The sequence below is a fragment of the Pollicipes pollicipes genome, unplaced genomic scaffold, assembly GCF_011947565.3.
Source record: "Pollicipes pollicipes isolate AB1234 unplaced genomic scaffold, Ppol_2.1 Scaffold_4002;HRSCAF=4701_pilon_pilon_pilon, whole genome shotgun sequence".
Classification (NCBI taxonomy): Eukaryota; Metazoa; Arthropoda; class Thecostraca; order Pollicipedomorpha; family Pollicipedidae; genus Pollicipes; species Pollicipes pollicipes.
Window position 1 is genome coordinate 43,967,193 of NW_023596420.1, and position 11,661 is coordinate 43,978,853.

The window sequence follows — 11,661 nt, forward strand, 5'->3', positions numbered from 1 at the left end:
ACACTCGATCATTCGCGGGCCCTCTACATTGGGTCTTGGGTACTTCCTATTTGAATGGAGGGTCCTATGCTCTTGACGGAGCCCTGTGTTAATCTGTTCTGACACACTGGATGATTCGGGGTTCCTCCGCATTGGGTCTTGAATACTTCCTATTTGAATGGAGGGCCCTACACTCTTGACGGGGGCCCTATATGTTAATCTGCTCGGGCGCGCTCGATCGCTTAGAGCCCTACACATTGCGTCTTGAGTATTTTTTATAAGAATTGATGGCCCTATGTTCTTAGCGGGCCCCATCTATTCAGCTGCCCGGACCGGTGGCGGATGCGGAGGGTCGTGAGGGGGAGGCACAAGATCATGCCCCATGGACCACGTCGGGGGGACCTAAAGGCTCCGAAAGGGCGCGTAACCGGCCAGACGGACGCAGTTTTCTTACAACAAAAACACAACAAAACTGGGCGCCTTTGGGCCTACAGACAAACAAGAACCATTGCCAGCAAAAGTAAAGGGATCATAAGCAAACGAAGTTCTTTCTTTGCTTATTGCGAAAGTGTTGCTTGAGGGAGATTTTGGGGCTCACTACGCTGTCTAGAGGCATTACGATGTTGGTTGCTTGGTTTTGTACGTCCACTTGCCGGGTCAGTCTGATCGCTAAGGAGCTTTCCGCGTTGCCCTTGATCTCCTTGTTTTTTTCTCGTAGGGCCCAATGTGCTGTTGGAATGCTATCTGCCTCCATGCCTGAAAACTGTCAATCGGTCAGGTTTTCCTCCACGGATTCGTCCCATTCGCCCGAAAGGCTCAACGCACTTTTTCCGAGGCCCCATATGTCGGCACACTCAGTTGCTCAGGGGCTCTCCATGTAAGTATCGGGTTCTTTCCACTTGCTTGGAGAGCCTTGTGCTGGGGCTGGGGCTCTTCTATAGGATAAGGCACGGAGACACTCGATGCTCAGGGGCCCTCTACTTTGATCGAGGGCTCCCCCTCCCCCTTTGGTCTCATTTGCGGAGGACTCTTCACTCATATCGAGGCTCGTGTTGCTAACCTGCCCGTGCACTCAGATCGCACAGGGGTATTAATTCACGGTATTTGATAATCCCCCTTTGCTCGGAGGGTCCTGTGCTATGGTCGGGGCCTTATATGTCAGCCTGCCGAGGCACTACCGTTCGTTTAGGGGCCCACCACATTGGTCTTGTGCTCTTTTTTGCTTGCTCTGAGGACCCTGTGCCTGTTGACGGGAGCCACTTTGTTGGCCTCCTGCAGCACCCATGATCGCAAAAGTTATGTTGCTATTGATCTTGGTGCCTTCGCCTTAGAGCATCAGTCGAATATATGCCGATGATTTTTTACGCGCAATTGCCGAACGTAATTTGACATGCCGCCGACGTCGTCTGTGTCATTTTCATGGGCTATTGAGCGTGTGGCACTTATTATACTAGAGCATCACGTTCTTTACATGTTCTGAATACTACAATACATCGTACCTGTTTAAAGCAAAGGAAAAATTCTGCATTAGCCATCAGCTATCAGCTGATTACATCGCTCAGTCGTTTAGTCGTAAACACACAAGCTCAGAATTAAGCCCATACTTGGTTTTCATGGTTGTCATCAGTCAGCTCAAGTTTATTTTACCTGTTGCTCCGAAACACTTAACCTAAAAATCACAGCATTTAACATGATTTGTACAAATGAGTGAGCTCTATTTGTATGCATGCGTAGAACGCCTAGCTTTATGTGGCTGTGCATAGTAAGGTGGGTTTCCGTATTTATTAAATAAACGAATAAGTAAATGCATATATATATATATATATATATATATATATATATTACATGCTCGTTTTAAGATGCAATGACCGAAATTCAAGGATATCTTTTTGGAGGGGGCTCCAAACTCCAGGGGGTCCTACATTGTTGCGTGCTCCCCGCCTTGACGGCATCCTGGATCCGCCCCCGGCTTAATCTGGTGCAACAACGGAGTATTAAACGGAGCGATACATCTCTGAGATACTTTTTTAGGTAACACAGCAAATGAATGAGCAGATTTCATTGCCCTAGGGTCAGGTATGACGGCCAGACCAAGGTGAAAACCAACCTGTTTTTTTCCGGTGGGTCTGCTCTATCAGGTAGTTTTTGGTGCTTATTTCGAATTTATTAAAAACAGGACCCGCATTTTACATCTTCCATGAACTTTTTAAAGTTCAGAATAGGTCAATGACGTAAAATAAGCCAGGTAAATATTTTTTGTTACGAACATACTGCCTAGCGTTATAATTGTCTCATTCAAATGGAAAACTCACAGTACTCTCATATAATTCAGTCACTATGACCTTCGAAAGGTCAAACAAGCTCGCATACCTTAAATGGGTATGTGATATTTTGCTTAGACAAGGTATCTAGTGTCGGGGGCGCTTGGAGACCAATCTGGAGTTTGATCTTGTTTGTTCGCATTTGACCCGAAGGTTACAACCTAGGAACTTTGACCTAAGTGAGTTCACATGCAGGCCAATACACCCTGTGAATTTGTCTTTAGCTCTCCTAGTTCCTGAGATATCATGGGAGAGTGAAATTTACCCCTCACCCGAGCGAAGGCTACCAAACGGGCGCCCGGGCGCGTATTAATTCAGATAACAGATTTGGGAATTTTTGAATGTAATTGTTGCTATGTTAGATATGCATCTACAGCTGTTTTTCGCTCGCGCACCATCTTGTTAATTGAACTTATCTATGTCATTCGGCAAATAAGGCTATCCTGCTTCTCACGATTATTCGTCCATTTCAATGCTTTTTTCCCTGACAGGCGAAATTCTACCTGCGGGGAGGCATTTTGAATCACTGAGGAGACGGCCCACAAAGTAGATGTCTAAATACGACCTAAATATAGGCTGGTCACAATTTTAAATGCATTGTTATTAGGGTTTAACGACGCATCCAGCTGCTGGGGTTATATGGTGCTGCCTGCCTCTCACCCGGGCAGGAAGGGCGAGCACCGCGGGGAATCGAACCCCGTTCTTCTGGTTTCCCAGACGCGCAGTGATCAAAGCAAACGCGTTAACCACTACACTGTCAGCACCCTTTATGAAATCCTTAGCCCGATAGCCCGATAGAACCCGTCCAAACGATTTTTAAATGTTGCTGGTAAGGAACTTCCCACAACTTCGTTCGGCGGTCCGTTCCGATGATTCACTTCTCTCCAACGAAATGACATCTGCCTCTTCATAGTTCTACTTCTGCCTTTTGCTAATTGAAGCTCGTTTCCTCTAGGTCTCGGCCTAATTTCCAGTGCTCCTTGTAAATCTACCTTGTCTATCCTTTCCATAATCCTGAATACCTTTATTAGATCCTCTCTATTAGTTAACGATATCAGTGAGCACAAATCCGAGATCTTGAGCCCATCATTATATTTTAAGTCGCCAAACCCACTTCACATTCTAGTCGCTTTTCGCTGCACTCCCCCCAGCCTATGTTTATATTTTTGGAAGTATGGGACCAAGCCTATGCACAATACTCTAGGTGAGGTCTGACGCAAGCTAACCACAACTTGTTGACAGCATTCCTACTCTTGTAATGAACATTCCCGTTAATAACTCCCAACATCTCAAGTGCCTTGCTCCTAGCAGCCCCACATTGCTTCTCAGCCTTCAATTCTCTGGAAATTGTAACCCTTTGGTCTTCTTCGTCTCCGATCTGGTTCAACTCTCGGCCTCCCATTTTATAGCTAATGCCATCACTGCCTGAACTACCCATATACATCACCCTACACTTATCATAATTAAATGACATTGGTCACACAGAAGCCCAGTTCGCTGGTTGCTCTCAGTCAAGTTTCACCTGTTCTGCATTTTTCGACACCCCTACCAATCTAATGTCGTCAGTAAATTTAAGCACCTTACTCCCCAATCCTACCCCCACATCATTCAACAAATCGTAAAGAGCAAGGGACTCAACACCGACCCCTGTAGAACCCCACTCATTCTCTACTAGCTCCTACTGAGATTTAGTACCAATGAGCTCAGCGAGCACAAGCCGTTGAAGCCCAGTGGGAACGGGCTTTGAGGTCGTCGAGTCCGGCGACCGCGTTGGTGCTGACGGCACCGTGCAGTTTGCGTTTGTTTGTAGTCGCACTGGCCGGTGACGACGATGAAGTACAGCTCACCCGGACAGGTGAGCTTGTACGGCACGCCGTGGGAGCACATGTAGAAGTCGGTGCAACTCTCGTTGGTGGCGATGAAGACACGCGCACTGTCCGGGGTGTCCGGCGGACACTCGGACACGGGCACTCGCAGCGGAGAGGGAGGTCCCGAGGCCGTCGACAAGATCAGTGCCACTTGCAGACCGACTCTGCACATGGTCATGAAACAGGTAAGGAGTTGATGCCTTGTGCTGAGGGACTTACGGAATGGGTCGGGAATGCAGCTCTGACAGAATGTGACATAATTACCACTCATATGCACCAGTCTTGCGGCATGTAGACTGCCTTAATTGACACGCTTTGCCAAAAGTTGCAAGATAGTTGCATTAGACATGAAAATAATACTCAACTTCTTGACGAGTTAAATATCTTTCGTGTTCCTACGATCATGACTAACGATGCAATGCAAAAATTCGACGACGTGTTGGCTTGACCACTGACCCTATGTTTTGGGAAGCATGACGATAATATTCGGTGTTCATGGTCGTATCGACTGCGCGACCATTTTGGGCCTTACGCTCACTGGAAGGCAAGTACCATGCACTGTCACCATATGTTCGTACACTGCATTAGGGTTGAACGCGAAAAAGTTGCAACTTCCTAACGCTTGTGATTTGTTTGTGTCACGAAACATGTCAATGCATGCTTTGACAAGTTTCAAGGCATGCAAGGCATGCCTTGGAAGCAGACCTTCGTGCGCGCTTCAGGAAGAAATTGGATTAAAAAAGCATATAGTATCTTAAACCTATTACCTATTATCATGCGCTTTACATTCTCTACGACTCATAGCACAAAGCAGCAGACATGTCTCGTACAAGGTCGGAAATAAGTACCCTATCATAGGATAGTAAAACACGACTGAAGGAGGGGAAAACAATTTTCAGAAGGTCGAAATGGTGATAGCTTTCAGCCTGCGCAAATGCATGTTCTAGCGATGTGTATCTGCTGAATGGCTCATACCGAAGATCGTTAGCTACCACGTATTTTAGAACATAATCTAACCACAATGGTTGGCTATCATCGCACCATTCCTATGCAGCCAGTCCGCACAGTAATCAACAAAAAATCAATGATATTCGATCGGATCCCGTTACTGAACGACTTCACTTACCGTTTCACTGCGGTCAGGTCCATCACGCTCGCCGACCCGTTTTGAAGCTTTGATGGGTTGGGATCACACTGCAGCCTTCACTCAGCTCGGAAGGATCTGTTTGTAGCAACTGATGCCGAGATCACTCACACCAGACCCACATATACCTGGCGTGTGTTATTTCCCGCTCTTACGTCGACATGAGCTCGCCCGGTTGTTGCATCCCGCTGCTTGTAGAGCCGATGGTGATGACGTGTTTTCCCGGTAGCTGATTGTGTCCTGCCATCGGATAGACCAGAACACTTAATCGGAGGAACTGTGGAAGATCCCAGTATCAAGTCACCGTCGGGATTGGGGAAGCATTCTCGGAAAACGACCGAGCAGGATTTCAGTGGACGTGGACTGCAGGACTATTGTCATTTGACTTGTGTCGCAATACCAAGCGGCGAGACAATCTGATTTATGTCGCAATGCCAAGTAGCGAAACATATTAAAGCAAACAAGTGGGACAATAGTTAAACTACAGAGGTGCAAGCAACAGAGCATTACCGGTTACATTTTCTTGGCATATCGCCTTCGTCTAAAATCTAAGTCAACCCTTTGTTTGTCTTAGAGAAAGGAGGCACTCACACACACGAAATTTTTTCAGGAGCAGCCAATGAAGAAGAAGGCACTTCCTGCCAGAGGTGGAACAAACTTCTACGGTTCCGAGTATTTCGTGAGATAAGAGAAAAAGAAAATCCTCAGGCAAAATACACATGCAAACATTGCTTTGAAACTATGCTTCCCTGTTGGCAAAAATCGGGGCAGCTTTTTTGTCAACGGAGATAACCGACGTAGGGGAGCGAGACGATAAAACCAACCAGCTCGTCTAAAAGATTAGGCTTTGATGGACCGAATCAAGGTCAAAGAATGGATATTTTGGCAACATCCCTCTATCGAAACAGTAGCAGAAGTCCTCGACTTCTGCTATTGTTTCGATAAAGGCATGTTGCCGAAATATCAACCGAACTATGTCTTCATTCTCCCAGTTTTTCTCCGAGGAATAAGGCTAATAGTGCTGTCTTATCTATGTAATTCTCAGATTGGCGAAACTGGCCTGTGAAACAGACGAAACTGGCCTGTGAAACAGGTGAAACTGGCCTGTGAAACAGGTGAAACTGGCCAATAGAGCCGCGCGCGGAGCCCCGCAGGCTGTCAGATGTTGCAGCTAGCATGTCGTGTTTGCCCAGATTGATTTTAGTTCATTTAAGTAGCTTAAGAAATTCTTGTAGATGTTTCGCGAAATGCCGCACTTCGCATATTTAGTCAATAAGTTGTACCTTAATGTTCAATCCATGTCGATGCCTCTCCACCTCAACAAAGGTGGTCCTTCGTCAGCGTGTTTATAAACGATGGTCGCTGTCACTTACCCGACTGCGCCACGGTTGTGTAGGCTGACTTAACCAAACTGCTGGATCGTTCACTCCCCGGGGAGCAGCCCGACAGACGTACTGCCGGAAGACCTATGCCCAAAAGACCTACTCCAAGAATCACTATGCTCCGAAGACCTACCTGCCATCGGTAGAAAACACCCATTCACGATGTTCGTTTTTCGAGTGCGAATATCCAAGCAGCAATGTGCAACGGCACAGCGAGAATGCTTGTTAGTACTTAATAAGATTGCTCGATTGTTTCTAAGTTTCGAGCGACTATTTCGTTATTATTTTGCCGCGACTATTTCGTTACATTACGACATTGTTTAGTATTTAGCACAAGATCAAGCACCAGGCTTTTCCGCGTGGATCTTTCGTTCGTAGTTTGGAAATTCCTGGGGGTCGCATCAACCCTCCCCCTCTCCCTCGCCATTCAGTCCACACTATGAAAAACGGCGAGTCAGGACGAGGGTTAAACGCTTCACAGCCCGATGTCAGCTTCTCTCAGCACTGTTTCGGACACGCGGCCGCTCCAGCGCCAAACGTAAGCCCACTGTAGTGCTGGACACGGGAGAGACCCGTGCTGGGGTAGGCGCACTTTCGGCACTGAAGCTGTCGCGTGTCTGGCACTAGAGAGGCTGCATGTCCGGCGCGGGGGGAGGGGAGGGCGGCGTGTCCAGCACTGGAGTGGGCGCGCGTTTGGCACTAGTGTAGGCTTACGTTTGGCACTGAAACGGCTGCGTGTCCGAAACAGGACTGGGAAGAGCTGGCGCCGAGCTGCGGGGCGTTTAACCCCCGCTCTACTTCGCTGTTTTTTCACAGTGCGGACTGAAAAGAGGGGGGGGGTCAATGTGACCCGTGGGAATCTCTAAACTAAGAAAGAAAGCCCATGCGGAAAGACAGTGCATGGGCCTAAAGAACATTTAGCGGTCGGCGATAAGTTGCATGGTATGAGGCCAATAATCGACCTTATTAGACCACGTGAAACGTCAAAATTTCTTGAAAATCCAACTTTTTAATTAACATCCTTTAATGTGCGCGATCATGTATTGTAGCAACACGAAATGCTACAGCCGTGTTTCCACACATATTTATGATGTGGGGATCCATTAACACGAGCTCAGGTGGGCGGGGGTCAAATCGACCCCCGCAGAGGTTAATTCCAAAGTGGCTTCCGAATGGCGCAACGTAGCCGCGCCAAATATTCCATACCTACAGGAGCAGATCTTTTAATACAGAAACCTTAGATGTTCTTTTTAAAGTTGCTGAGCTATGGCAGGTCAAAGCCAGGCCATGGCTGTCAGCAAAAGGTATTTCTGGGGAATCGTTAAATGCGATGCAACAACGGAGTGCTAGACGCAGCCATGCATGACTGAAACACTTTCTTAGGGAAAAAACAATTGAATTTAGAATTACAACCCATATCATTGACCTAGAGCCAAGTTCAAAGGTCAAAGGAAGGTCAAAATTAACCTGCTTTTTTGCTCGGTAGCTTTGTTTTATTGAGTAGTCTGGTGCTGATTTCGATTTTATTAAAGACAGGGACCGCTACAGACATGTTTTATAGACTTTTTACAGTCCTAGTAGGTCACTGAATTAAAATGACCAATGCCAAAATTTTGCTTTTCGGAACATACCACCTAGGATGATTTCTGACCCTTATTAGAAAAGCAAAATAGGAGCGATCTCGTAGGCATTCGGTCACATAGGCGTAGAAACGTTTCGAAAAGTGTGTGGGGGGCAAGCTCAGGGTGTACTTAAGCAACTTTTTCTGGAAAGCGAGCCCAATGGCCGGGGTGGGGGGCAGGATGGAGATTGTTATCGCTCTTTATTTAAATGTCATGGATGGTATGCTAGATATGCATCTAGAGCTGTTTCTCACTGGTGCACAATCTTGCCTATTCGGCTCATCTGTCATTTGGCAAATAAGGCTATCCAGCTTCCCAAGATTATTCTTCCATTTTAACATTGTTTTTCTTGCCAAGCCGAAATTCCACGAGCGGTTAGGCATTTTGGGTCATTGGGAAGCATCTGCCTCCACAGTGTAGATGCCAAAATACGGCCTGGATATAGGCTGGTGAGAATTTTGAAAGTGGATCGATGGCTCACAGTGCGACAGATTTTTCATGCGCCTTCATTTCGCTGGCTGCTATTCAAGAGATAAGACTCGTAGCAGCATTTTAGGCGGAAACAAATTCAGGATCGTGAAACTTCCAAAAACCATGTGACAAAATCCATAAGACCGGAGATTCTCTTATAAGAACCAAGCTAAGCCATCAAGAACCCATCTGTCATATGTTCCTTATCGGGTCCCTGCTCCTGTCCGCCGTCGGTGGCCACTGCCCTGGTCCGGATCTCTCCCGCATGACTAACTGTGAACTGACCGTATGGCTGCTTTGTTGCATACTTTTGGATCAGCTTTACTACTACATGGTGTACGAAACATGTGTTGGACACCTGCAGCAGCATCTTTTTCCGAATTATCTTCCCTTACACTACACCGTCGCAGAAAAATAGCCTCCGGGAAGCTGTCTGCCTTAGGTATGCATTGGCCTAATGGACACTTCGTCGCTCATCATGCAACGCATACGACTTGATCTGCTTTTGTGTGTAGGCGGGGGCGTAGCCAGGGTCTTGCCAAAGGGGAACACAAGGATGACAAAAACCCAGTTTATGGTGATTCCCCCCAAATCCCTGGATATAGCTTGACTTCTTAACAAGTGGCACGGTTTTCTTCGGTATATTGCTATTTTTACCTTGTGACCAGAACAAAAACCAGGAGCTCCGTGAGCTCTGTTTGTATTTTGAGGTCAATAAACTGCAGAGATCAGGTGCTTGAACGACTGCATATAATAAATCACCAGCGCTCTTAACTTACAGTGGTTAGTTGACTCTTTCTAAACCGATAAAACTCAGAAGCTTCGTAAGACATTTTTTATCTGGGTTTTACAGACATTGAGGAAATCCGGAAGGTAGATTGTAGATCGATATGTTTGATCCAAATTTATAGAGGAAAATTGTATTGCAGATCGAGTGGCCAACAATGTGCATTAACATGGCCAAACCATGCTTGTCTGAAAATGTTCACCATTAAGTCAGAATCGATTAGGTGATGCAATTTATTTACGTGTTTTTGAACATGCCCGCCTGCCAATCTTAGCAACAAAAACCCGACATCGGACGTTGCAGTCTCCATAATCCGTTGAGCGTTAGCCCAGTAGCTTACCCTTAGCCGTGGCTCACCGGTGGACGAAAATGATGACACTTCTGAAATGACTGCCTTTAAACACTTAAATCAACTAGTAACACAAGTCATGTGATGCAATTTTGAGCATGCAGCACTCGAAAATCTCAGAAACACAAGCCTCGACCCCAGGCATTGCAGTCTCCGTAGGCCGCGCAGTGTCGGCCTAGTAGTTAATATTAAGTTGTGGCTAACGGGTGGACGAAAATGACGACGCTTCTGAAATAGTATCCTTAAATGATTCATGACATCAGATCTTACATTAAGAAGCCAGCCTGAGCGCATATTTCATGTGTGCAATTTTTAGACTGATGAAAAGAAAGGATTGGCCCTTAAAGCACCGCGAAGCGGGGCTGGAATCTGGTGGTTGAACTGGAAGAGTGAAGGTAGAATCTTATTTTGCGTGTTTTTGCAGCTACTTATCTATCCAGAAGACAGATAAACACGGTGCCCGCCGTCTGGTGGCACTTGCAGTGGCCGAAACTTTTCGGTTTAACGGAAGTTGTAACCCAGACCATCCTTGCCCATGCTCTCGAGGTTGCGGGCGGACATGTTCAAGTTCATGTTCAAGTACACCTTTTGATGTAATTTGTTTCAAGTAATACATTCCGAGAAAATGAACGTTGTCAGCCAAACATGACATGACATTGCTTGTTTTCTTTAAGCTCATTTCGACCCACCCTTTTCAACAATAATGAGACCCATTATTTCCTTCCGGGCAAGGGACCTCTTGAGTAGAACACCAGGGGTACATAACCGTTTCCGGTCAACGGGCTGAAGGGCCATTCCGTCCCATCGCGAAGTATCTTCTGGCTATCATTCTGGTGACACGGGGCGGGATCTCTGGTCGATCCGGAGGCCATTAGAAGGATATGACATATCACATTGTTCCCATCCCTGACACGGGAGGTCTTCTGACCCGCGCAGCTAGCCTCGGATTAGCACAGGAACCATTACTTGACACAACAGCATCCCTGATCACTGCAGTTAGTCCAATAATTGTCACACAGGCTCCAGTTCCATGTTTTTCTGTGTTCTTCAGAGATATTGAGTTCTCCCTGACCGTGGATTGTAAATGAAATGGCGTTGCTAATTTTTGTTAGCATGGCTAACCCATGTTTGTTTTAAATTGCTCAAGATCCTGTCAGAACTGATGACTGATAAGAAAACTACGTAATATGGTCTTGCACATACGCGCTCGCAAGTCATAGCAACAGCCTCAACGCCCGGCGTTGCAGTCTCCAGTCCGTGCGATGTCGACCTCGCGGCTGTAACACTAAGCGATGGCCAATGAGCAAACGAAAAAGATGACTCATCTTGAGGAAGATGTCTGGTGAACTAGGAAAATTGACATGTATGTTTAAGGTAGTGCAAAAGTAAGCCAAATGCAACCTTAATCTGAAAAGTGGAGGGGGGGGGGGGGGGCAGTTAACATTGCTGTCCTCCACTTTGAAAAGTGGGGGGCATGGCCCCCTGTCCCCCCCCCCTGTTCCTACACCCGTGTTCGGTCACCTTGAGCTTATCAAGGCTAAACAAGGTCACGGGTCTCAATGACCTTTTGCTTAGAGCCGATATCTAGTTTCACGGCAGTTGCATAAGGAGTTCTGGGGCGCATGAGACACCAATCCGCAGTTTGACCTTGTTTAACCTTATTTGACAACAGGGTCATGACCTAGCGACCTAAAATGTTGACCCAAGTGAGTTCACGTGCAGGTTGATCGATCAGCTA